This window comes from Syngnathus acus, chromosome 19, assembly GCF_901709675.1.
Source record: "Syngnathus acus chromosome 19, fSynAcu1.2, whole genome shotgun sequence".
NCBI classification, from domain to species: domain Eukaryota; kingdom Metazoa; phylum Chordata; class Actinopteri; order Syngnathiformes; family Syngnathidae; genus Syngnathus; species Syngnathus acus.
The window spans coordinates 8,240,632-8,268,533 of record NC_051103.1 but is presented as its reverse complement, the minus strand read 5'-3'; the positions used below and the strand labels follow the sequence as shown (position 1 = coordinate 8,268,533).

Below are 27,902 nucleotides of genomic sequence, written 5' to 3'. Positions count from 1 at the left end.
TCGCTTGGGTTACTTTGCCTCATTCTTTTTCTTCTTAACTCAAGCTCGCTCCTCAGCAAGTGATTCTTTCAAGTCCCTAACAAGCCCTTTGAATGTCTTCATTGTCAACTGTTTGCAATAAAAACAACACGTCTTCTCTTACCCTTTTTCAGTCACTTCTTGATACGTCAATTTATAACAAAAAAAATAATCAAACAATATAGTATATGGTTTCATATTGTTATTTAAGTAGCACAAAAAGACGAAATAATCCACTACAGGCCAATTATGGAGGAAAACAAGGATTATGGTAGGAAAGGGGTGGAAAATGTTCCCAGGCAAAGAGAACCAGGGTTGATCTATTTGAGGAATAAACAAGAAAAGCTGTGAAAAAGACACAAGATCAAAATTATAATGGGCGTCAGATTGTAAAAACAAAAAACAACTGGAAATGTACAATTCAATTCCATCACTGCGCTAATAATACAAAGTGGCCTCTGCAAATGTAAACTGACCTCAAAGCGCAACGGAGGGTGTTAAAAATACCCTTTGCAGACAAATGGGATTTCAAGAGCAAAGAGATAATTGTCTCAACTCCAATCTCGTTATCGGGGAACACGCAATTAGAGAAATGAAGCCATCCATTAATTAATCTTAAATGCAAGCCTCCGAGCGTCTGGTGCCTCACAGCTGTCTCTGTGACAGATTGCGATTCAATTACGCAACCTTATTGGAACACCAAGAACTCAAGCTCTTCATTCTGTGATCCCCCCCCAATTAGAAGAAGTTCACTTTTGCCCAGCATTGTTAGACAGAAGGCTTAAATAAACTCCTCGTTGCATAGCATTCATCAAATAATGACTCAAATTCGTTTCGGAAGACTTGCCTACTCCAATCGTAAATTTCCCTTTCGGAATAAATTAACTTCATGTTGACCAGAAAAGGGCAAATTTGAGAAAAAGTGATGAGTCTATATCTTTGGACTGCACCAGTAGAAAGTAATGATATCATCAAATTCAAAATGCAGCAATAATCAGGACCACTAAAGTTAAACCAGCATGGGGGGGAAAAAAACGAATGAAAGTTTCACAGGTACAAATGAGCAAAAGAAAATAACATTTCATTCATCCCCCCTGAAGGAAAATATCAATTTCAACACATCATCCAAAAATATGCAATAAGCACATGTTAAGACAGTGATATTAAAGAAAAAGCGTCTTGCTCAAGGGCACGACAACAGCGATGAGCTAGCAAATGAGCCCGAATTTTGCTCCATTGCTGTTCATCAATCACGCAGAATGGCAAAACATTTGAAAAGAAGTCCAGACTAGGATCAATAAATAACCAAAGTGGAGAAAAAAAACAAGACAGCAAAGAGTATTGACCCGAATGAGCTATTTACACTCTTCTGGAATGACAGCAGACTTTCCCATTTCGAAGGCTGGAGTATGCAAGATGGAAAAGTCAGCTCTTCAATCACTCCCCAGCGATCACCCTAACTGGTCATAAATCAGACCTGTGGGCCCCATTTCAAACTAATTACAGCCTGATTATGTTCTATCATAAAACATAACTGCAGCCACCATTAATTAGGCTCTGATGGCCCTCTACGGAGCCCTAGGAGCCGCACGTGTGCGAGTGTGTGTGTGTGTATAGCCACCATGTGGCAAAAAGAGGGCAAGAAAGTGACATGGAAAACTCTCTGATCCGACGGGATGATGCCACACAATCCTTGTTATCTTCACCTTCAACTGTGTTGTCGCTCAAGGGAATAAAAGACTGTGGGTGTGAGGCTTTAGGGGGGGATTTCAAGGGTGGTAATGCCTCAGAGATCAGGGTTAAGAGATTTAGCCTGCCTCACACACCTCACACCTGAGGCATGTTCTTTTTTTTTCTTCTGCTCTGAATATTTTAGGCTTCATGTCCTGGTCTGATGCAAGACCAACACATTCACTGCAGAAGCTTTACACTCTCGGGTTGACATGAAAAATCGAATTTATGAATCCTTACCAACCAGAACAAATAGAAGACAAGGACCTGGTTAACATCCATTTTCTCAAACGGCTTTAACAAAGACATCCTAATGTCTCAAACGAATGCTACCTGAACAACGGAACATTAGGTGATGCTATCAAGAATGACAGTCAAGCTGATGCACTGTCATCCCCTAAGAGCTCCTGTGACATCTTCTATCCAAAGCATCTGCCCATGATTTATGTCAGAGACCTTAAGTTCACTTGGAGACAAGATGCAAATAAATAGCAAAAGCAATGACACTGTCAGAAGGATGTGACAAGCTGCCAAGTGGCAATTGGGATCCATGTCCTCTATGGGAGATCAGGACTAATCAGGTCAAGACACTTTACAAGCGTGACCGGCCGGGCGGGCGGGCGGGATGGCTCACAAGCTTTACACTTGTTGGCAAGTGACATTTGTAAGCTGCGATGGAAGACAAATATTAGTCGATGGAATTATTGTTTGTTTGGATGAGACACGGGCTGTGTTTAATAGATCAGATCAGCCACTGGCCCTGTGCCATGGGAACATTCAAAAATCCGCCGTTTCAATTGATTTCCGGTCAGTCCTTTTCATACATGTGATGAAGACTCGTGTGTGCCGCTTCCACCTAAGGAACATTACCAGACTGTTAGCGATGATTATAAATTTGAGCAGGAATGAATGTTATCGAAATGTGTCAATCATAGAAATCATAAGATAACAAAAGGTAGTGTTGTGTACCGGATGTATATTAATGCTGGTTTTTCTAAATATATCCTTTTTTAATTGATCCTTTTTGATCACTTAAAAAAACAAATCAAAAATCATCACAAACCTAATGGAAAGTCGCTTTGCTTCTTCACGAATAAAATGATCAAAATAAACAGATCACGCTGATAAAAATGTCTTCATTGTATATTTGCTTTTTTTTCAAGATCTCAAAATAACGACATGATTAAAAAGATATGATGATCAGGTATTTCTTTCCAGTGTAAAGGAGGGATGGATGAAAAAGTGTTTGCATCCCAGCGGATGTGGTGGCTTCTCCTGGCCCTCACCTCCGCTCGGCTCCGCCCCGCCCCCTCCCTTGGGCTCACATGCTCATTAATTAACAGGAATGAATGGTTTGATCTGCTCCCAGTTCATAAAAGATTGCCAGCTGGGCCGCCAATCTACTCAGTCCCTTATCAAATTGTGTGAAAATGTCAAGATGGCTGAAGCCAAATTAGCTTAAACAAACACATCACACTCCTTTCCTGTCAGCTTGCCAGCGAATCGACCGGCTGCCAGCAGACACGCAACTGTACGCCCATTGGCGTACACGCAGATAGTAGCGGCGCTGAAGTGCTAATTACTTCTCCAACGCCCTGCTATTAATTGATCGATTTCACATTTTGTTATCTTTGAGCTGGAAAATGTAGGATTAGTCGGTGGAACCTGCGCTGCTGGTTCTGAATGAGGTCCATTGAGCATGAACAGACACACCCATTCCAAATTGCTTGACAGCTGCAAGGGTGCAATGAAACTCGGGAGTCTTCGAAATGAGGCTGGCTGGCTGGCTGGCTGGCTGGCTGGCTGGCTGGCTGGCTGGCTGGCTGGCTGGCTGGCTGGCTGGCTGGCTGGCTGGCTGGCTGGCTGGCTGCTCTGAAACAAAGCCTGAGCTGAATGAACTCGCTTGTTGGACCCAAAACAAGAGACAAGGAAATAATCAGTGTCCCAGCTCTCCAGCGAGACACTCAGTGAGCCCCTCCGTGCTGGCTTGCCCTCTCAAAGTCAATCAGCTCTGTGACTGAAACCCAGTGAAGGGGAAAGCATGGTGGATTAAAGAGAGGTGGAATTGGGAAAAGTATGGAGAAATTAAAAAGACGGCTCTCTCGCTCCGTCCAAAGAAGTCAAGGTGACACGTTTAACTGCGAGATGTGATGGCGGAACGAACTTCCGTTCTGTCCCCTTTGGATATGTTTGATGAAATAATTGCTCATCTTTACATGAGTCTTTTCATTTTGAAACATACAGTGGGGGAAAAAATCAGATGAAGAAAAATGAACAAATAATGTGATGTCTTTTTTATCATTGAAATAATTACAAACGAAATGACATTTTTATGTTCCTTTAAGGATCAATCGTTGTATGAAAGGGGGGGACCCCAAAAATAAATCGAATCTGCGGCTACAAAAACAAATGGCTTGACTCCTTTGTGTTGTACGTGTGGTAGTTGATGCAGTTCAAAGTGTGAGGATAAAAGATGCTGGGTCCAGTCGTCGGTGTGTGTCAAGGCCTCTTAAGTAGCAAAACTATATGTGCAAGAAAACATATTGTGAATGGCTTTACAGCGCTTTGCCAAGCGTACTTTTCTATCCTTTTGTCCTTGTCTTTTAGAAAACCACACACACCACTGTGCAAACAAATGCACAAGGACCAACACCGTATTGTAGAGGAAACAAGTCAAGTGAAGAAGGAAGGAAGGAAGGAAAAGCCTCACATTCCTCCAAGTGCATTCATTGGGATTCGACCTCAAGCGGCAACTGAGATGTGACGCCAGCCAACTTGTACAAAACCAGAATCTTGATACAACTACAAGTGTATTTCTTCAAATTCGCTTAGCAACAAGTGACCAAGCAGGTCAAGAAAAACGGTTTATATTGACATTGTAGTATGTTCATTCGATTCCTGTAGGCGGCACACGTATACTTGAAAGATGATTGTGATTACAAATGGACATGAGCTCCATACGTACGCACAAGAGCGGGCGGGTTGCATTTCAAAGCCAAGACCAGTTGACAACACACCATTGGCTTTCAAATAGAAAATATTCTCCTTTATCGCCGCCGCACCAATTAAAATGAATTTGCCTCTGGAGCTCATTCTGTGCCCGTGGCAAAGATACATACAGATGAAAAGTCATCTTTGTCACCTTTAGCTTGTTGGAGCGTATCAAAGAAAATAAATGAGTTGAATGCAGCGTGCACTGTGCAGTATGAGACTGCCAAGAGCAAAGATGTGACGGCTACTGAGGCCAATTTTCGCAGACAGTGAATAATCCTATAGTTGTGTCTTTTATCAGACATCATTTTATCTAGAGGTCTTAATATGTCCATTTTTGAAATGAGCACAAAAAAGAAAATCCTGATCTAAGACACACATGAATAGAGAAGGTCCTTCCCCCCCACCCCCCATTCATCTCTGATTCTTTTTCATGATACCGTATAATTGGTGCATATTAGATCTTGGTGCAGATTCTCTGGGTTGAAGAAAGTGAAAATATGTTTTGCTTATTTTTGTCCTATGTGATTCTTTTTCGCCCATGATTTTCATCCAGTTGTTAAAATAATTTGATTCGGTGGACATCAAACAAGTGGACAAAAATCACTTGAACAGAGGTTTCAAACTCAAGGGCCGGATACGGCCCCCCGCCACATCATTTGATGTGGCCCGCAAGGGGGGGCAGAAACAAGACATATTTCTTCCTTTCAATTCTGGTCATTAATGAATTAATGGTGAAACTATAGCATCATCTGTCAGTGAAATTATACGAGTAGAAAATGTGCTCCAAAAAAAAAAAAAGACTAAATCAAGCAGTGTGAGTCATTCAGGCTGACAGCTCTTCAACTTGACTCTGGCTAAGTAGAAATGCTGATTGAAAGTTGCAAAGTTAGCCCAAGGACAGAGCTCTGTACATTTTAATTATAATAGCATTTTGAAAGACTAGACACAAAGAGAGAAACAAAGCAGCAACAGCTTCAGAGAGTAATTTGTAACCACTCACCGGACACTCCATGATGTGCTACACCGGCACAATCTAATGAGATCCGATACATGAGCGGAATCAAGAATTCTGCCTTCACAAAAGCGGCTAGGACTGACATTGTCAGGGCACTGTTCTTTGAACTCGCTTATCGCTGTCGCTGGAATTTGCACTGGCTGCTACTTTACCTGAACTTTACCTGAGCTCTTAAGAATCAAGTTGGATTGGGTGAAACTGTTTCCAGTTCTGCTTGTTAACTCGTTCAGTGCCATTGGCAATTAGAGACCATATGAAGTGGCTTGGCGGGGAATGAGTTCCGATTGAATCTTGGGCTTCGTAACGGTTTGTGTCTTACGCTCAAGCCATCTTTTTTCAAAGACCTCCGTCGGCTTTATCTTCATCACCTCCTTCTTCCATTTCTAATTGCGTATTCTGCCACGTCTTTGTACAGCACATCACTGTCTGCTCCCGCTACCTTTCATCAACGCTCTGCTCGGCTCGGCTCGGCTCTGTCAGGTGAACTTCTGAAGGGACGCATGTCAAAGAGGGCTTAACCTGACAGACACAATTCATCACGCAGTCATTAAACATTGGCGCTAGAATGACACGCACCTGTACACTTTGACAACAAACTACAAAGAGTCTTTTTATGTCGTATTTATAAAGATACTGTCGCAAGTATAGGAAGGAATTACTCTTATTTTGACATGCTGGAGTAGGTTAGAACGGAGTGTAAAGTCAAGAGACTGCGCAAAAGTCGGAATTTTGATAGAATGTGCGGGGAAACAATGAGAATTGTTACCCTACAATTCACCTTTTTACAAAAATAAATTCTTTACCATTAAACTACAAGGAGGCTTGGAGGTGGGAGGAAGCAGGGAGCAGATACAACAATGAAACAATCTAAAAGAGTGATTGTGGTCCTGTCCTTTTAAAAAACAAGTTCATCACCTAATAAATCTGCCGGAAACGAATAAAACTGTCATCAGTATGGTTTTCCTGGAGAAGAAGGAATCCGGGGGAAACGGGGAAACAAAATATGACCCCATCAACCTTATCTGGCTGCTTTGTTTTGTTCCAGCTAAGGTCACAATGAACCAAACTCATTTGCTATTTTTTTTCCCCAAGAATCATTTTTTTCATCATGATATTAATCTGACTGTAAATAACAACAACAAAAAAGGGGGGGGGGGCTTCACTACTGTGCATGAAGTCATTTCCAATCTGAATGTTGTCCTCCAAAGAGGCAGGTATTGTAAATAACCAAATTGCCCCAAACACAAACAAAATGTGTTTTGATGAAGTCTAAGAAAAGTGTGTTTGGAGGCCAGAAGCGGCAGGGATGGCCATACATTGTCACCTTTTCACCTAACATCCTTGCTTTCATTTAATCTCTATTTTGCACGGCGGGAACTTGCTATTCCACCGCTGCTTGGCTTTTATCCCTCCCGCTGGGCTGTAAAGTAATGTGCCATCTATTCCTGCCAAATGTGTTTATATCAGTGAAATGAGACTTCCATTTATGAATGCACCCAGGGCAGAAGGAGGTCGAGCGTCAGGGAAAATGGAGACTTTTCGGATGGGATAAGATCGGGCCGATTGGGTGCGCGTGGTCTCCCGGTGGGGGCGCCCGTTGGAGAAAGCCCGGGACTAATACGTACGAGTCGTCGTCAGTAACGTGCAGCGGCGGCAAGTCGGCCGTGATTCTGTTTGCCAAGCTCTAAAGTTGGATGGGATGGAAATGGATGTGTGATAATAAAAGACAACCTTATTGGATGCAACATTGCTATCCCAGATTGAACCTTTGAGCTTGTCATTTTCAGCTTGCCACTGTGCCCGTGAGCGGAATCTGCTGGCCGCTCTGCTGCTTTGCATGGTCACACAAAAGAGCACCTGGTCAGGCATATCATCATCACAAAAAGTACCTCCTAACAACTTCATCACCAAATGCTAATCACAAACACAATTGAACGTGAAATTTCAATGTGGCATTTTCGACTATTTTTCCGAGCACATTTACAGCCCTGTTCAAAGGGGTATGTTGATCATTTGGTCAAATAGGCAAGATGCAGAGTATTGCTTCCAGAAGATGCTTTTAAATCCTCCAATATGCCATTTTGACTGAATTCACTCACACACTCTTCCGTTTATTTTGACAACTCAATTTGTGTCTTTATTTTCCTTTGTTACAGCCTAAAAAGCAGTCATTATCTGACACTAACTGGCAGCTAAATAGGGAAATAGGCAAAAGGCACTCCCCCGAATCGAAAAATGAGCCGGGAAAGGGAAGAAAGGCAAATAATGAAACGTAATCCCCTTGTGCCCAGTAAAAAGGAAATGATCTATCTCCTTTATCTAAGTATGCTATTTATAGCTCCGTTTTGGTTCTATGCATAGTTTGGACTGGAGAAGATTGTAGGATGTAGGAGAAATGTTGGAGGGTCACAAGATGGTTGAGTGGTGATAAAGGGAGTCTACGTGTATGTGGCTGGGAGATGGAGGAGAGGTGGATTGGAAGATTGGAAGGCTTCTTCCCAAAGGGAGCTTCCCAAGCCAATTTGGAACGGCACGCCGGCTGTCTCCGTCTCTCTCGCTCTCTCGCTCGCACACAAACTCAAAAGCACAGTTTGTCCATCCCGGCCTGTCAGGCATGGCTTGTTAGAATATAGTAGGGATTTCAGCTTGAGAGCTCAGCATACAGATGTATCTGCCATTGTTTACGTCCGAGCCATCATTATTATTATTATTACAGTCAAATCGTCGGCTTCTCTGTCTTAACTATTTTGAAACGGCTCACCTAACATTACATCAGCAGCAAATTGGGAACAAAGTGACTCATGGGTTTTTTTTGGAATTCCGACAATGCCAGACTAAGCGACGCACGCACGCACGCAGGCAGGCACGCACACACTGGTAATAATATTTGGCTATGTGGGTTTGACTGCCTTTGATGTGAGCTTCCAGTCCCTGCATGGTGCCTGGTCCGCCTGCAGCTCGCCAGCTTCAAAAGCTGAGCTGACCTCATTTCCGAGTCCTCCTGCTGAGTCTTACATAGCGCAGATGGTCAGACACAGGGAGCTGATCATCACGTTTGCAACAACACATTTTGTTTTAGTCACCTTTGCTCTCTGCCGGCCTGTTAAGTTGCCGGTGTCAGTATGTGCGAATGGAACGTTCGCGCAGGTCACAGGCCCGTCCGTCTTTGGCATGAGTACCGCACATTGCCAATTTGGAGCTCTACGGGATGCGGTTCCCTTCATGTCTTTCGAAAAGGGTTTTCCCCAGCAATGTCATTCAGAACCATTGTTTTTAGATGTTTTTTTAAATGGAATATTTTTGGAAATAAAAAAATCTGGTTGCATCGTTCAATAAACTACTGGCTAGGGAAATATTTGCCCTGATATTTTAATTGCCATTTTCATTAGCAAAAAATAAGTCATGTTTTAATTGCCGTTTTTTACAACCTGGGCAAAACGGAGCACAGGAAAATGACCTGCCAACATTTCACGCCGCTGCTCAGCCAGCGGTTTGGAGGCCGCGCCACTTGATACACACACACACGCACAAGACATTCAATGGCGTGTGCATCCCTGCGGAAAGGCAGCCGGGCAGCGCCTCCGGGTGTGCGAATGCAACTGAAACGCTAACATACTGACCATATCAAGCCTATCCTCGGAGACATTATCTCTTTCCATTTTTCACAAGCTGTGCGGCAAGCCTCAGTGCACATGGAGAGAAAACGATGGAGAGAGAGATACCAAGGGACGGGAACCACGGAAACATGTATCCCGCTTTCCAATCAACGCAAGCATTGTCAATTCATCTTAGCCAGGTGAGAATTAGTCCACAAAGTAGGCTAAGGTTACAAAACATTTCCTCGTTTGGCATTACTGCACTTGTGAAAACACGGTGAATGGCAAGCGGCTCCAGCCTGCCTGCCTGGGGCAAGTTGGACTGTTTTCATCAAGTGACTTGACGCTGCCGTCACACTCCAGCGCCACGCTGGACTTTCACAAAGAGTCACAAATCGATCATACCGCATGTCTAGTTGTCGCCTTGCGTTGCTTTAGCCAAAGCATTTCCAACTCTGAAGTCAGCCCGCCCTTCTCCTACTAAAAACAAGCACTTTCCTGTTTATATCCCAAAATCAGATTTGATGAAAACTTTAAGTGGAGGGCAAATTTGGAAACAGTCAACTGGGCAATTGAGTGTCTTAAGTTGCCATGAATGAGGAAGCTGGAGTGCCTAGAGAAATGATACCAAAGTACAGACAAAATACTGCCACTTGCAGATGAAATGCCAAGATCGAAATTTTCAGCAACATTTGACGTCATCAAACCATGATCTGCACAAGCAAACTGCTGTCACATGTCAACGTACAAAATCAATGAGGACCAAATTGGGCGGAAAGCCCGAGTGTCTGCTTTGAATGTGCACGTGCGCATACGTATATACGTGTTTACGGCTCCCATCTGACTCTGGCAGAGCGTTAGGAATGTTAAGCGGAACAGCGAGGGTTGGCGCCATCCAGGGCTAGTGATTCATGTTGACACGGTAAGAAGAGGCCACCCTGTTGATATCAATTATTGCTCTCCGCTTAACGAGACCAGCCAGCAGATACACTGGTGTGGCCGGGCGGGCGGGGCCAGGCTCGTACACAGACACAAGTGCATTCGTGCATTCAAGAGGAACTCATAGAGCCTGTGTGATTTATACTCTGGCCTGAATTACTCAGACTTTATACGGTGCAGTTATGCCTCCGTAAGATTTTTTCAAAATACAAATATGGGCTATGGTTTGGTTTTTGGATCTGCAAACTGTATCAACCTCATCATGGCCCTGGATGATTGGATTGAATGACTAGTTTTCGATGAATAAAAAGCGATTCGTTGTCGATGAATCGATTCATTTTGACAGCTTTCGTTCGATCGAATGATGACATATGCGAGTCCACCGCGTCTCTTAAAGAAGTCACAGAGTGCATTGATTTGTAATTGATTGAAGACCCAGGGATGCTTTACAACTTGTAATCGTGTTTTATAAGATACAAAATCACCATTTTAGAATTGATATGACTCTGTGGGAATAGCTGACACATCGTCCACCGGATCTTTCATTGCTAAGTAGCGCTACTGTTTGTCTCTTTTTTGCCCCTCACTGTCTGTCTTCAGCCCCTTTTTATCACCTTAGACAGAGAGAATTGTTCGATTAATTACTGTCTGCTGGATGGTGTCACCGCCGAGTCTCGGAACCCCGGGAGAGAAGGCAGCTGCTACTGATGCTGCTGCTGCTGCTGCTGTCACAATTACAATGCTCTACAACAGCTCCAGCTTTTCTCTTTCCCCTACTCCTTCAAGCTACCCTCTCATTATCACAAAAGCCCATCTTGTCTTTGAAGAAGGCCCGGTGAGAAAGGCAGATCGTGATGCAACTCTAGTCCCTACCTGCCAGTGTGACAGAGCCTGATTCCAAATCAGCACAGGGATGGATGGATGGATGGATGGATGGATGGATGGATGGATGGATGGATGGATGGATGGATGGATGGATGGATGGATGGATGGATGGATGGATGGATGGATGGATGGATGGATGGATGGATGGATGGATGGATGGATGCATGGATGGACGGATGGACGGACGGATGCATGGATGGATGCCAAGGGCTTTTATGACCAAACCGGTGGCATTCACTTGGCTCTCAGAATGGAGGAGATATATGGACGAGTTAAAAGTCAGGCAAATCTTACCTGTGGGGAAGATGATTGTGGAAATGTGAGCAGGGTGAGTCGTCTGCTGGGTTACAGTCATGAAAGATGGCCGTTTTGTCCTTCTCTGCGTGCCTGTCAAAACGAAAAGGACAATGTAAACAATTGAGAGCATTCTGCACAATTCATATCACATTGCTCTCGTTAGTCCGAGAACAGAAAAAGGGACCGAGATGCACGAAACTAACTTTTGTTTCCACAATGCTTTTAAAAATGGGACTGTTACTTGTGTCTTGTTTGCTCATTCAAATGAGCCAAGACCACATTAAAAAAATGCAGTCAGGAAAACAGAATTTGTAGCAACCAACATTGAAAACAAACAATCATTTGCAAATGTTTTCATATTATTAAAAAAATAAAATGTAAAACATGAGAAAGAAAACGAATCTAAATAATTCTTCCCCTCCCCAAGTCCAGTCTGGGTCCCATCTCCACCTTGTCTGGGGTCTGATTGTATCGATTGGCCGTTTGGAGGCAGAAACTCCAAAGAGACAGGCATAATTACAAGAAGATAAGGCAATCCACTGCAATTAACTGTCCGTCTCTTGGCAGTCTTGGCTGGGGACCATCTCTCATCCTAAGCAAGAAATAAATTACCCCAGCCCGCCTGGTGCCACCGCTGCACTGAAACATAGGAACAATTAAATAAAGGAATTCATCCAAATTCCTGCAGAGCCTCCAACTAAAAGGACATATTTGAACAAAAGTGCCAAATGTCTTCTAAAATGCAGTCTTCCATGGAAAAGATCACGTTAACACTGTTGTCAGGACATTTTGTAAGGTTAGCGGGTCATTGGCAAAGGTCCCTTGAGGAGATGTTTTTCATTAGGATAAATGAATCTTGTCATGGGCTTTCACAGAGAAGGACGGGAGTTTCCTTTAAATGTCATTTGCCCTTTTATGTTGCAGGAATCCTTTTATCCTGCAAAGAGCATATACGTATGATTTACACCGCTAATGACTCTGAAAAAGTGTTTGTGAGAAAAGCTGGATATAGGACTGCATGAATAGCACCATAGGTTTTATATCCAAAATGTAAAAAAAAAAAAAGATGGGCACGATTTGGAGCGCACTCTTTCTGATTGACTTCTAAGGGTTGGACCAAACTTTTTAAAGGGGAGCGAGGGGGGTGAATAAGCAAACAGCCACTCTGCAGGTAATTAGCTCGTGGATGAAGAGAAAGCTGCCGACTTGAATTTGGCTTCTATTTCAACGAGGCTTGTGTTGGATGTGAGAGCCCCTCGCCAGCCAGAAGGGAAACAAGCCATTACATTGAAATGCATTCAATTTTGAAAAAGAAATCCCCAAGCTCCCTTTTTGTGCTTCCATAGAAATTAGGGCTATTCCCAATTTGTTGGCTATTTTTATCTTCGACTGGTGCTCGACAAATAGACTGATCATCTCGACACAAATATGCAGTATTTATTAGGATGTGAAATCCTATGTGTCAGTTTGTGAAATATTCAAAACAGAGCAAGACATGCTTTATAAAAATAAAAATTCTAATGGTAAGCTAGAATGTCAGAAATTGGCACTTAGTCAATAATGCTGCCTGGGAAAAAAAAGAACATGCCATCTGGATTTCAGGTGAATTACAGTCCTTATCGTATAAATGTCCTAACGCTGCAAAATGAACGTCTGTTACATTGCGCTTGACTGTTTTTTTTTTCAGATTTTTGATTGATCGTTTTTTATGGGTTTTCACAGCCCTATATAAAGGCAAGTTGGAATTTATAGTTTGCGCAAGTGACAACTCGGGAATACTTTAAAAAGAACAATATTATTACTAATACTGCCAGGCACAAATACGGCCGCCGATGGGATGTCTCCGTCAGTGGCTTAGCGACAGAAGGGGAGATGTGGCAAGTAGAGAGTAGAGAAGTGCGGGATGAACTGGAAGAGGAGGGGTAGCTGTCAGATGGTTACGCATGGCTGCACTTAAGTCGCATTGACGCAAGGCCGAGCTGGGCTCTTCCCAGACGCTAACCTCGACATACACACACACACACAAGGTCCAGCCTGGCTAATGCTGCAGGCTTTTATTTTTTCTCCCCCCTCCATTCACAATAGGCAATTATTTATCTCCAGCGGTGAGTGACAGGAGTGGTCAACTACAACTGACCTCTAACCTAACAATCACCCCCAGGATGCCAGAACATATGTACACACTTCTCGCCCACTTGACACATGCAGCTGAGCTTTAACATGAACTCTCACTGTGTAACTACTGTCAGTTTGGGAGATAGATGGGCATCAAAAGCGGAAAGCTACATTTGCAGCCGTATATTACGAGAGGGCAAAGTTGGAGGATTGCGGTGCATGTAAAAGATTGAGGAAGAAAGGAGTACTGCTCCTTTTACCTGCAGAGTAATGGAGAAGGGCTCCATGGTGAGATTGATAAGCCAGAGGTCACAACAGATCCAGAGTCATTTTGCTGACCCAGTGAGAGGTGGACCACAGGGGGGGCCGACCACTCCAAAATAAAGAGGGGAGCTTTTGGCTCACTGGCCTAATGGATTTTACGCTGCAACAAAACGGCGGATGGGAAAGTTTTGCGACGTAATTCGTCGACTGAAACTTTTGGATAACGGACTAAAGCGCACAGATATAAAGACGGTAGTAGTGGGATATTCCTGATACTGTACATCAAGCATGTTTTGTCTATTTCCTTTTTTCATAGCATCCATCAATCAAGCCATGATCTAGCGGTGTTCTTTATGTGTCCGGCCGGGTTTTACGAGCCTATCCCGGCTGACTGAGCAAGAAGAGAGAGAAAGAGAGAGAGAGGTCTGGTCGCATGGACAGTAAATCAAAAGGTACAATATTTTACACTCTCTCTCTATGCTCTTTGAATCATCCAACATACTTTTTCATCTTTTTGTTTTGCACCGCAACATGAATTGGGTTTTTTATTTCGGCTGCGGGCTTTGATCAAACAAGTGAAGTCAAAATTTCAAGGCGACAATATCTACAAACTGCCTTTGTCTAGATAAGGAACCTTTCTGCAAAACCATGTTAAATGAATCCCACAGTAAGTTTGTGAGTTTGTCCAACCATCAAACACAATATACGTATGCATGACTAATCCAAATACAATACTACAGAAAGTAGAAAATTCTCTTCAAAATGCAAATGCTATCAATCACCTTAAATGGATAAGTGTAATTTTTGGGTGGACAAGCTTGAGCATCTCAAGTGGGCTACTGTGCTGTTTTGATGCTGCTGCTGCTGCTGCTGCTGCAGCAGAGGATGCTTTTTAAGGAGGGGTTTAATTTCACACTACATTAAGTCTTTTACAAAAGAGACATTTGGGCAAATAGTTTGTGGAATGGCCCCCCTCTTCTCCCACTACACCTCTCTTAGTCACCATGCAACAAAGATAACAAAACCCACAGGGGATGAAAAATCTCTTTGTTGTCTTTTTTTTCAATTCTGTTGAAGACAAATTGGGTTGAGTTTGCTTGTTTAACAAACACTGACAATTTATGGGGTTTGACGATTCTAGCGTCGCTTCTTTAATTCTGATAGCATGAATGCCATCAGGGCCTGTTCTTCAAGTTGTCATCTTCAGCTGCAGTTTGAAGGCGCTCCAAATCTTCAATCGGCCACCAAACGTAACAAGTTGGTGCCTGACTGCAATTAGCTCAGCACAACAATTATGCTGATACATACTGGGCTGATGGAGTCGATCACATCAACTTGATGTTCATCTCATTTCACGCTGACTTAGTCTGAAATCTTGTCACGTAATGACATTCATTCATGCTTTAGGAAAATCTTTGACCTGACCGAGGAAATACCATGTGAACCCAGAGGCCAATGACACAAGTCTTATCCTTCACGCTGCACTGGAAATTCCCTTTCATGGCAACCTTTACAAAGCATGTTTTCCAGCTCTTAGCACCATTTGGTGCATTATGTTTTCACTGACATCCACATTTTTGAAGGACCTAGATCATAGGTGTCCAACTCAAGGCCCAGGGGCCAGATTCTTTTACGTGGCCCGCAAAGGCAAATCATGTGTGTCGACTCAATGTTTCTTATTAAAATATCAAAACTGTAAATGGCCTTCCTTTTAATAACGTGAGTGAGATCTTGCAATTTTTGTCACAATCCCACTTTTAAAAGAAATGATTCTGTTGTGTGTATGTATGAGGCGCCACCCGTTTCTATTCAAGTCTTACGCTGTGGCCCGCAACAAAAAATGAGTTTGACACCCCTGACCTGGACCTTGCAGACACCTCCATAATCACCAAATGTTGCATTTTTCCCCTTTCCACCTGTACTGGAATTTTATCTACCCTTGGCTCCAAAAAAAGGCACTAAAGAAAGAAATGATAATTCCCCCCCCCCCCTTTTTTCTTTGTTACCCGTTGTCCTCGCCACACCAATGAATTAAACATTAGAATGGCGGCCGCCACTGTTACCGACCTGCTGATGGGACAGCGGTCTGACTTTGGATATGCAGAAAGGTTTGGGAGGTGAGGAGATTAGACGCAAAAGAGGGGGAAATGAAAGCGAAAGCAAGAGTCTTCGACCTCTATTTGCTGTCCTCTGCGCGCCCCCCTCCGAGCGAGTCCTCTCTGTGTCCCGTCACATCGTTCTTTCCGTCTGATAAGTCTCGTCAGCCAACTTTGTTCCCCTTCACCTTTTCCCCCCACATCTTCAAAACCCCGCCGATTGGTTTTCTAGGGTGCCTGATGTTGTTACGCTTTCCCGATGCATACGCTTTTGTTTTGCCCGCTTCAATTCTCTTTCTCACTCTCAAAGTCCTTCTCTGCTTTTTAAGTACAAAGCCTTGGTTTTGGCACACACTGGTCGGTCGCTGTAAAAAACATCTCCCTAAATTTGCCCAGACTACATGTTTTGATTTATACCCTGAAAGAATTTCTTTCTCACATAGCGTGTTTCTTCTTTTGGTTCGTTACGCCGAATGCAAATTTTCTAGACCTAAGGCATTGTTTTACACTTCATCCCGCTTCATATTTATTGAACATTGAATATTAAGTATGCTCCAAAGTGCTTCTAAAAATGGAGTGACACACTTGCAGTATTATGAAGAGACTGATATTGGACTGAAGCTTCCATCGTTTCTCAGCTATGGTTAAACGGTGGAATTAGAACACGCTCCATTGATCGACCTCTAATTTGTTCAAATGTACAAGATTTCCCAGAGGAAACCAAAAAAATAATAATGACTACGCCTTAAAAAAATGTAATGAAAAAGAAGATGGCGTGAAGGGTGCGCAGAGAGAATTACAACTTGTGTTTGGAAGGGTAGTCAACCATGGTCTATTATTGTTGCGCAATCTTTTGGGCACAAATGAAGTCATGGCAGACTAAACTCCTTGAAGTGGATGACACAAACAGCCATTAACAAACGAAAATTGCCAAAGCACTCAATAAGTCTTTCCAAGTGTAGGTAAAGTGTGTGTATCCTCTGATGCCAGATGTTTGGCTTTAGCTGCCTGCAAGTCCCAAGTCTATCTGAAATGTAGATAAAGCAACGGCATCCACCTATCAGCAGTAGCCTGCAGGCCAGTCCTGAGATAATTGAAGTTATTAGCTTGCTGCCTCTTAGCTGGCACTGAGCTCAAGGGTGCTCAGTCAGGTTTCACCTTGCTACAAACGACACACATATGCACAAGGTTAGCCTGTCACGGGGAAGGCTGCTGCAAAATATGCTCGTGAAGAAACAATGGGATGTGCGCCAAATACCTTGGGGGCTTTATTCTGCTGCATATAAGGAAAGACTTGCTCGTTTCAACAGTAATCCAGCTACCTTTTTGCCGAGGTATAGCATATCCTAACATTTTGAATAAATCATAAAGAATTCAGCTTTACTTTTGCTAAGTTTTAGATGTTTGCAGTGGTACCGTTTTGGTACTGGTATTTAGGAATAGTAATAAAGTTCAAATGTTGGTACCGGTATTTGCAATGCTAGTACTGGCCGCCGTTTTACGATCAGGAAATAGAAATGAAAAGAATTGAAAATTGTCAATAATCTCGTTCAATTTTAAGGAAAATATCTTTGTCTCAACAGTGCTCGGGTACCCGTATCCGTGACCACTCAAGAAGTGAGCACTCGGACTGTTACGGATCCGAAAAGAAAGTTGTATCGAGCATCCCTAAAAATGTTTGCCGATTGTTACTTTAAAGCAGGGGTCTCAAAGTCCAGTCCTCGGGGGGGGGGAAACATCCCTCATTGTCGGCAATAAGCACAACAAACACCCAGTTAGGTGGTGCAATGCACTCGGAGACTTCCGATGTGTTTGTTTTCATATTTCCATTATTTAGTGCTAAATGTGCTCATTAAAAGTCAAGAGGATGCCAAGGCGGCAGTCCCTTGATCCATCGCCGAGCCGAGCCGCAGGGGGAGATGGTAAACTAGTTCCAAATGACAATGCAAGAATGCAGACAGCCACCAATGTCTGTCTCAAACAGCATTATTTTCTCTTTCTCGCTTTTATACTTGCAGGGAGAAGTGAGCCTTCGAAACGCTGCTGCCAAGACATCCAGTACTTTATGTTAATAGTGAATGCCGCCATACTGTAACTTTCTCAATAGCACCGTGCAAAAGAGAACATGTTTTAACAAGTGTCTTCTGCAGACATGCCTGGACAGAATTGCATGCAATTTAAATCTGCTCATTATTTTTCAAAGTGGAAAGCAAAGGGTAACCACAGATGGCCTTTGCCTGCTAGGCAAACTTGTTCGAATGTAACCTTCTCTATTAGGGCACAGGCAATCTTCTTTTACAGGATCTCTACAAAAAGGTAGTTGAGGTTTTTTGGCAAGTCTAATACGGAAAGCGTAAACAGGTTTGCTGATACTTCTCTCTAATAAGTCGTCTTTTGGCAGAGGTTACCCAATCGGGGCTCAAAGTTGAGCTGAGGGCCTGGATGAACTGAGGCATCTCATCGTCTAGCCTTGCCTCCTCCTCCTCCTTTTCGAGATGTCCATATTGTTTGTTGCAGCTGTTTGCAATTTTTTCCATGACCCGAATTGGATGCTTAACAACCTGACACAAATAACCTGTTCCAAACCGGTGTCAAATGCATGTACACTGCATGTTGTACAGTAGGACAGGCTGCTCGAATGACCTGCAGTGGTCATTAGCGTGTAGCCAGATGGCAACCGGCTACGCTATTGCATTCGAACATGTGGGGCACGAAAAAAAACAAAAAATGATTTGCCTGCCCTGCCGCATGTCGTGTAAGAAACGCAGCTGGAGCTTGTAGATAGAGTCAAATCACTTTTAAATAATGTGCTTAAGCCACACAAAGAAGGGCATCTAATGAAGTGCTTTTCTTGGATTCGGTGGCCTTCTCCTGCCCTCTCACTCGCAGTGACACCAAAGGGAGTTAAGAAGGTTAGGAATGAATCGCTGTCGCATTTGGAGTTTCCGTTTACCTCCTTTACTTGTTCAGCCAGCCGATAAAAGAGGCAAACGTGATCATGTCAGTGTTGTTTTGGGACCCCTCATTTCATCTATCTGACGATAAGCTTCATTTGCTCGACTCGTAGCGTCTCGGCCACTCGAGGTAAAATCCCAGGCTTTGTCGTCCCTCCTCCCATCAGCAGGCATCGCTTGGATATAAACAATGCTGGCATCGAGAGCGGGAGAACACGATCCTAATCAGACCTGTTGCTCTCTGACCGGTGTTACAGAGCCAACAAGACAAGTGGATTCATGTCAAACTTGAATCCTAACCCAAATGTAAGGGTAACCAACCTTGCGTCCGAGTTACGGTACGAAAGAAAAATCCAAGTTGGGCTATCAAACACTAGAGACAGGGAAACTTCCCTCAAAAGCAGTGAAACATGACACTCCAGAGGGTAGATAGAGTAGGACTGAAGATAAAGCATCAGGGGAGACTTTCAAATTGTTAATGTAGCTCAACAAAGTGTGGAGACAAGCCAGTAGGCGGTTGCTACGAAAAAAATGAAAACCACATTTGCCCAACAACCAAAACAATGTTGCAACGAGGCTTTTTCATCCCAAATGTTGTTGTCGGTGATTCTTTTACTTCCACTTTGTTCTTCATTTCATGGTGGAACTAACAGGTATCAAAGGCATTTTGTCATGTAGAATACCCAAATGCCAAATTTCCACTGTGTGGATATTAATACGGTAGCGCGAGCCCCGAGGCTTCAGGCAGCGTGTCGGGGACCTGTAGCTGCTCTAAACGCTCTAAATAGATTTCACAGCTCCACATGGAGATATGAAGGATGCCTGGTGAGGAGTCATGGGGGGGCACAGCCAGAAAATCACAACTGTGATTGCAAGAAATCCAAGCAGCAAACATATGTACGCTCTGAGCCCGGAGGATGACACTTCAATAATCTTCACAAGGCTCAGCTACTTGTCTGACTTGAAAGTTTTCTTTTCTTGTAACTAGACTTGAACTTTGCCGGTAACAATGATTACCAAATGGCCCGAAAGGTCCTCCAAATGGCTTTATTATCATTGTTCTATAAATGACTTCAGGTTACCGATTTGAAAAATCGACACAATTTAAAGTAGATTGCCCGCGTCAAACGGAACCCCGACGTCTATAGCCGACAATGGCGGTGAAAGAAAGAAAGCAACATTCCCTTAAGGATGCGATTTCCTGAATTTAGTGTTCATTCAACTCGATCCTGTCATCCACCTGAAATTGATTGGGTCTTTATAGCTCATCTAGCTCGGCTGACCTTAGTTCAGCTTTAATTTCGTGTCATGCTCTCTTGCCAGCCAGGATATTAAAAGCTAGCGCTCCTGCTGTAGCAGCATGTAATGGAGGACATTAAAACACCTGCAATTACCATCAACTGTCAATGAGATGACTTGCTCACTTCACAAGAGCCATCCAAATACCAAAAGGGATATACGTAAAGTAGGGTGAAGATGAAGAAGTGTCGGGCGCCAACAACGGCTCAACACTCGGCCCCTCAAAACGAGTGGCAACTTCGTACCATTTGAATTTCAATCAAGCTGACGAAGCAAACAAGCGATAAATATTTGACAGCAAACGTTTCACAAGAATCAAGGTGAAAATCAGGTCTCGAGGTGAAGGGTGCTGTGGATTGAGTCAGGTGGGCCAACCTGAGGCTGAGGTCAAGCTGCCACGTGGAGGAGAGGCAGGGAGCCAATGAAGGTCAAGGGCTCCCAGATGGGAACTTTTGCATTATGCACACGGCGGCATATTTTATGCATATTTGCTGGGCTACACAATCATGTTTGCACTATTCTCCCCGTATCCTTTTATTGGCTTCACTTTGGCAGAGAGTTCTTGTATGTAGTATTTCCTTGTCCATTTTTTGGCCTACTTCAATCATTGCTGTGTAACAATAACATCAGACAACTCCATGATCTTAAAGGTGCATTATTTATAATGCTTGATTAATTTGCACATTCAAAAGGCTGCAAAAACAAACGGCAAAATGTGCATGTTCATTAACTGCAGGTTCCTTTGCCTGTCGGATCTCATTTATCTGAACTTATGGATGAATTGGAAGTGTTCATTTTGCTCCCCATTCACCTTGAAATGTGTCCAGATTTGACCTTCTTTTTTGACACTTTCTTCACTCCCTCGGATTTGTTCTTAGTTTAGCAGTGGACCAGATATGAATATAGTCTCGTTTTTATATTACAAATAATACGAAGAAGTGTCACACCAAGATACCCCGGGCCCGGTACATGTGCGTATGGCTACGGATTAGTCCAAGACAAGCCATATTGCTTTTGCATTTGCTGTAAGGCATCTTTGCTTTCTTAATCCCCCAAACTAATCGAACAGGATTTAAGACATGAACAACAAATGTGTTTGTATAAAGCCTACGATCATCAGTCTCTTTTAGCAGAGCAGGTGATGCAAAATAACGGCAATTAATTGAACAAACCGAAATTAAAGTTGAAATGATTGCCGATGGGTTTTTCTTCAAGTGACCCAAAAAACAAAAATACAATACATCATACTGTACTAACATGGAACGGAGCGCTTTGATTGTAGTTTTTAGACATTGGAGTCATTGTTAAATCCCTGTCCAAGTTGAACATTTTCCATTCCTAGTGTAGCTAAGCAACGTGGCTCTGACCTTGAAGTGAACCTTTTGCTGAAATAATCTTGTTGCAGGCAGGATGTGTGCTTCAAGAACAAAATCATATGTATATTTTTCTATTTCTGCTTTTTTAAGCACTCTTGTGGGCTGACAGAGCTCGTATTGCGTCTGCTCCATCTCTTGTTAATAGCAACCTTGACCCGACAGGGTCAAACTCTTTCACAAATAAAACATTTTTTTAAGGTGACACTTTTGTCATCAGCACCTTTCATACAAAATGTTGACTGAAAGGAAATTCACTTTTTTGACTCAAATGAGTTCCTGGCTTTTACCATCAACTGGTCACTAAAAGCAGATTTACAATAGATGAGCGGAAAGCATTTGCATGCGCAGTGACACGAGAAAACATTTGTGTGACCGACCCCGCTACGATAGACGGCGCTATTACTCATCTTTGTATATTAGCCTTGGGCGTTTTCAGGTCGAATGAACTCAAGTCTGGCCGATGAATCAATTCGTGGATTCGACCCAAACACGGCGAAGCAGCATTTAGCTGTTATGCTGCTGCACAGACAAGAAATGAAGTCGGCCCAAGTGTCAATGCTTTTACATCCCAGTTAATAATCATATTATTTTGTATTGACAGTATGATTAGAATAAAGGATGGGACCTTTCCCCCTGGGTTTCCTTCTCCAGACTTTTGGCGGTAATATGTCTTAATTGGAAAACGGCTTTGGAGCTCAACAACGCACTACAAATCCTTTGGCTTGACTGCTCGTGACAGGAACTCGATAATGAGACGGGAAATGCTGTCTGATTCAATATAGTCGAGACAAAAAAACATTCCAAATGAATTTCTTCAAAGCTGCTGTCTTGGAACCGAGATTATTTTAACTCCAGTTTTCATTGCGGATGCTCAACCATCATTCTAACACCAAGAACGAACAGGAATAAGCAAAGAAATGTCCGAGTCAGCGACCCGACCTCGACCAATGAGTAGAACATTTAGCAGAGGACATGGATTGAAATGGTCCAACTGAATGGACTCTTTTAATGGCACTTGATAGGAGCTACTCCTTCTGGTGTCTTTCTTCCCTGCAGCCCTGTCAACTCATCCCCTCCCTCCCTCTGTCTCACAATAAAAAGGGTCAGCTGTCCTTTCCCATAGCTGTCAACGTCCAGACCCTTTACAAGAATATGAAGACCCCTCCCCTCCTCTTCACACACATCCTTGCTTGGCTGTCAGGTGCACCAGGGATGATTGGAGGTAAGCTGATAGATGGGGATGGAAGGAAGGAAAAAGAAAAGGAGAAGAAGGGAAGCTTGGATGAGTTGCTTCATCTCTATGGATTTAAGGGGCCAAAAGTCCTTGTTGTAACCTGTCACCAAAGCATACTACCGGCTGGACCAAAGGGCCGTGACCGACGAGCATAGAGGAGTGACGCATCCCACTGGCAAAGAGAGGAGTCAGTCAAATGAAAACATTGCCGTTTCCTTTCGAAATCCTTCTCTTAACCTGCGTGCAGATGAATATGAAGAAAATGAAAACACGACATGATGTTCTTTCAATTAATAGCGGTTTTATTTCATTTCGACATTAGATATCTATATTTTTCCAAATAGTCATATGCCGCTAAATGGATCCCTGAGTGTTGCAGTCTTACGTTCTTTGCAACAACAAGCTCTATTAAGCCTTTCAATGTACCCTTTCTTTAACTGTCTGGATTTGCCTTTGTGAAAGATGCCACCCACACCATCTCCTCCTGGTGCCAACCCCTTTTCACCAGTTAATACCACTTCAGCCTTTTTTTTTTTTTTTTTCTTTCCTCACCCTCGTCCTCGTCCTCCCACCCTGGGGACTTGCATTCAATTGTGCTATCTTCCCGAAGCAGACCTGTCAAACGCCCCGTCATCGAGCCAGGCAAATGGGTCTGGAACTGTGGGTGAGGGGTATTAAGGTTTGTGGATGAAAGAGGAGTTAGGAAAAGATAGGGATGGAAGGAGAAGGACTAAGAGGAGGACAAGTTGTTGCATAGTGGGGCCAAAAGCAGTCAGTGCACACCCCTGCAAGAAGCCATTCTCAACAGTCAATAAAAAGAGAGATAACTTCAAATGGATGGTGGCTGTGTTGGGCCATTGATGTGTGGTCTGCAGCACCAACAGATTTATGGGACGATGTCGCGGCTGCAGTCCGTTGACATAAATAAGGCTGAGAGGAAAAAGCCTGCCATTGAACATGGACATAATTTAGGTCCCTTTGTCAATACATGCTTGGAGTTTGGCGGTGAAGAGCCAGCCCACTGCGCTTGGAGGAGACTTCATCAATCTTTTTGGACTTTGGAATATTTTTTGTCACGACGTGAACTTCAAGAGCCAACTGCATGCCAACGTGCTTCGACAAATTCTCAAACGCAGACAAAGCAAGCTATACCGAAGAGCTGCTAAAAAAAAATCATTTGAAGAACACCTGTTTGTGAACGTGCCAAACGTTTGCCACAGAATCCGTCACATTAGCAGCTTGCATATCCCCTAAAGCCCTTGTTCACATGCAAATCCTCCTCTTCCTGAAAGAGTGCATTAGTGTGTGTTCATCCCCAACGTACACCACACAGTTTAGTCACTTTTTTTCATACATGTCTGTTGAGTTCTCAAAGAGTTCTTCATCCATCTGGCGTTGTTGGGGAGTGGAGGGATTAAGCTTCAGGCATAAAGAAAAAAGATGGACTTTGTCACTGCAGAATGTTAGACAATGTTAGCCCGCTTGCTTACGTACAATATTGACACCTTCGGTTTACTACAACAATCATCATATAAAGATGAGACAATATTCTGCAGATGGAAGGGTGCTCCACACTTCATCCCAGGTTTTGGCAAAAAAAAAAAAAAAAAGTTTCAACTCTTGTAAAGGATTTTCAATGAGTACTTTCTCCCAATACTATAAATCTAGTGGAGCAGAGGCAAATCCTGAACATGAGCCAGACTCTGGCAGGATATTCTGTTTTCCTGGAAAGTAGCTGCGTGAGTTCACAAAGCCGTCCATTTTTTTCAAATATATGATAGAATAGACTAGAATAGATAGGATAGATAGATAGAATTATTCTCATTAGAGTCTAGGCCTCGTCTCCGTAGCATGTGGTATTGAAATTTGCAAGCACCCAGCAGTGATTCAATGCCACAGCAAAGAGCCAGCCCACTGCGCTTTCACCAAAGCAGATTATGCCTTCACCCTGAAAAGTTAGACCCCCTCTTAAATCAAAAAGATAAGCATCTCCCCTACATGTGGCCCCAGGAATCAATTGTGCCACTTGCTGCACCTCTTTTCATGTAAGTGGCATCCACTATATCTTAGCTGGAAGAGGAAATCCCAACAAAAGAACCCAGTGCTGCAAAAATACAATTTCAGGGCTTCCTCGGGGAAGCCCCCCCCCCCCCCCCCCACACACACACACACACACACACACTTCCCCTCCTTGACACAGTCACATTTGCGGAACTAAAAACACTTGGTGTTTTCATGTATTGTCTCTAGTGGCGCTCTGTTTAATATTTTGAAAACATCTGCATTTAGATGACATTTCAAGCAGGAGCTTTTCTACTTGATTGTCGAGGCGGTATAATATGCCTAACGGTGCAATTTTCTTTTCACTCTGGACAATTGAATATTTCCATGTCGAAAGAAATTCCACGATAACGGTAAAACTCATTTCGCACAATAAGTGAGTTCAACATTGATTCCATTTTTCTTTCTCTATGATCCAACTACTTTGCAGAGTTATCAAATTATAAACAATGACAAACAGTCAACAGATGCAAAACAAAACTGACACAAACTAAGCAACAACTTCCAGTTTCCCATTGAGCACCACAAAGAAACTCCAGCCAACTCCAGTCAAGTGATGCCATCCTATGCACTTCTTCTGAATTGCTATTCTTAAAGCAGCAAGTGTGGATGGTTGGATGGACTTCATATAGTTAGTGAATGGAGAAGTAACGCACAGCCGAGTACTTACAATAGTCAGGAGTGGCGCTTTCTCTCAGTCCGCTCAGTCCCGCCTGGTTTACGTTCACTCTCCCTTTCTATCTGTCTCGGGGTTGGCTACAATCGTGGCAGCCAACACACGCGTGAGCGAGTGAGCGAGCGCGCCGCCGAAAATGCACGCCGTATGCAATGTAACGCGCTCTGTCGAACAACTGCTGTGAGCAACGCTGAGATGGAGAGAGTGAGCGAGAGGAATGGATATACACTAGCCTAGAGGAGGAGGAGGGGATATTAGCGGGAGGAGAAGGATGCTGAGCAATGTGTGGTGGAGGGAGAGAGGGAGGGAGGGAGGCATGAGTGTGGGCTGAGTGAACAAACTACAGTAGGGATGAAGGAGGAGATTCAAACTATACAGAGTGTCAGCAATAGGGAACAGTGCGCGTCAATTTCTGGAGCTCCACATACATTTAGATGTACGTACATCACTGTGCCAATTAGAGGAAGAAATCAAAAAGGTACCCATTGTACTGCGATAAGAAGTTTCAGCAGTGCTTATGTCATACTAAAAGCTGACAGCAATGCTTACTTCATGTTCACTCAGACTTTTGCAATGCAGGGGACTAAGCAAAGGGGAAAATACAAGGGCTCAATTGGCAAGGTTGAACTCTTCAAATAAATAATGGAGCTGGAAATCATGGGGTGCAGTATTTGTGCTTATCTGTTTGACATTACATAGTTGGCATGAGAAAATATGACGGACATTAATAAACACATTCGCCGCAGTGCGCTACGCATTTTGCAGCTTGGGAAATACTGAATTTGTTAGTCTTAATAGAAAGTCAAAGTCTGCTTTATCGTCAATTTCTTCACATGTCAAGACACGCAAAGAGATGGAAATGACGTTCCCACTATCCCACGGTGACAAGACATAGTACACGATATACCTACAAGTAAAAACAAATCACATCTATTCGGAGATGTAATGACAAAGGCCGCGCTTGCATTGCACTGGTGCTATTATGAAAACTAATTCAAAAAAGAAAAAAAAGAGAACAAGCGACAAATAAATAATCCAAATAAGAAATTGACTTCCATGTCTCAGTCTGGCTTTGTTCCTCTTTATCTGTTTTACTGGCTCAGCCAGCCCCCACAGAAGGGTCTTGGGATTTTGTGGGTGGCATCTGTAAATAGATAATCATCTCCCTTGGTAAGGTAGGCATACAAACACGCATTTCCACACGTACACATTTACATGGCCTCACACAAAGTACGCACGCATTCTTCAAACGGGCTCTCTCTCCCTTCCTTCCTTCCTTCCTCCCTTCCTTCCTTCCTTCCTTCCTTTCCTGGATGAATAAATAGGAGACTAGCATTTTGATAAGTAGCTAAGAGGGCTGCAGTGAAACTTGCAGCACACCCAGCTAAATAATGAAGCCCCATTTATTATTAGTGAAAATGCTGAGAGCTGTTTAAAGTGCTTTGGCGATACCTTCATCCCTCTTTCTGTCACACTCTTGTTTTAATTCTCTCTGCCCTATTTATTACTTCACAGTGTATTTTGGTTCTTGTTCCTCCATCTTTTTTTACTGATGACTTTAATCTTATGGAGGCTAGCCGCGTCGTGCAAAACGGGAAGAGTCCTGATTAGAATTTGAAACGCATCAAAGGTGAGAAGCAGAAATTTGAAATGAGCCCACTTTTGTATTTGAGGCCACAATTCAGATGAAAATTTCACACTACGTTCAGACTAAAGGTTCATTTCTGAATCGTAAATCAGCCTGCTAACGTGTATTTATTATTCTGAATTGTAAAAGCTCTGCCGTTAGCCAAGAGATGATTCTCCACTCAGTCCTTCACACACACACACAGAGAGAGAGAGAGAAAATTCTATTTACTCCCTGGAGAGACAGCTCGTAAAAGTAGCTCATTTCGGGGCAAGTCGATGGTAGTGGCGACTGAAACTCATTTGTTGTACTGGAAAAACCATGGTGCTATTCACTCAAAGCCACTAAAAACAAGTCAAAAGGCCATCCGTCATCCTCTAGCGGATATTTATTATGAAGTGTGCCGAGACAAAAAATAGGACTTGCATTGTTCAGTGTATCCACTCGCTTTCATTTCTTAAAGTCATGTGATTCCATTTGTAAGTCATTTCGATTTGAATCAAGCATTGGTAATTAGCTCTCATCTCCCAGGTAGTGGGAGTGACAAGGACGGAATCAAATTGCATTGTTGATCCCCTTGGGGCTTAATGTTTTCATATCATGATTCTTTTTTTAGGATTCCAAATGCTACCTTCACATTGCATTTCTACAAACTGACATTGCATCAATAGCTCCCAGATGAAAGCGCCAGGGAATGAGTGCGCTTTATCAAATAAATGCAATTT

General features: G+C 43.2%; 1 protein-coding gene across 9 annotated transcripts in view; it reads right to left on the bottom strand.

Annotated features, from left to right (window-relative positions):
* Nucleotides 1–25,759, bottom strand: part of LOC119138644 (RNA binding protein fox-1 homolog 3-like) — a 155,487-nt gene extending 129,728 nt beyond the window's left edge. For all 9 annotated transcript variants that reach the window (XR_005101173.1, XR_005101174.1, XM_037278924.1 and 6 more), the window contains exons 1-2: nucleotides 25,545–25,759; nucleotides 11,473–11,565 (exon numbers count right to left, since the gene is read on the bottom strand). The gene's annotated coding sequence lies outside the window, so the exon portion shown is untranslated. The remainder of the gene's footprint in view (nucleotides 1–11,472; nucleotides 11,566–25,544) is intronic.
* Nucleotides 25,760–27,902: the final 2,143 nt, after the last annotated feature.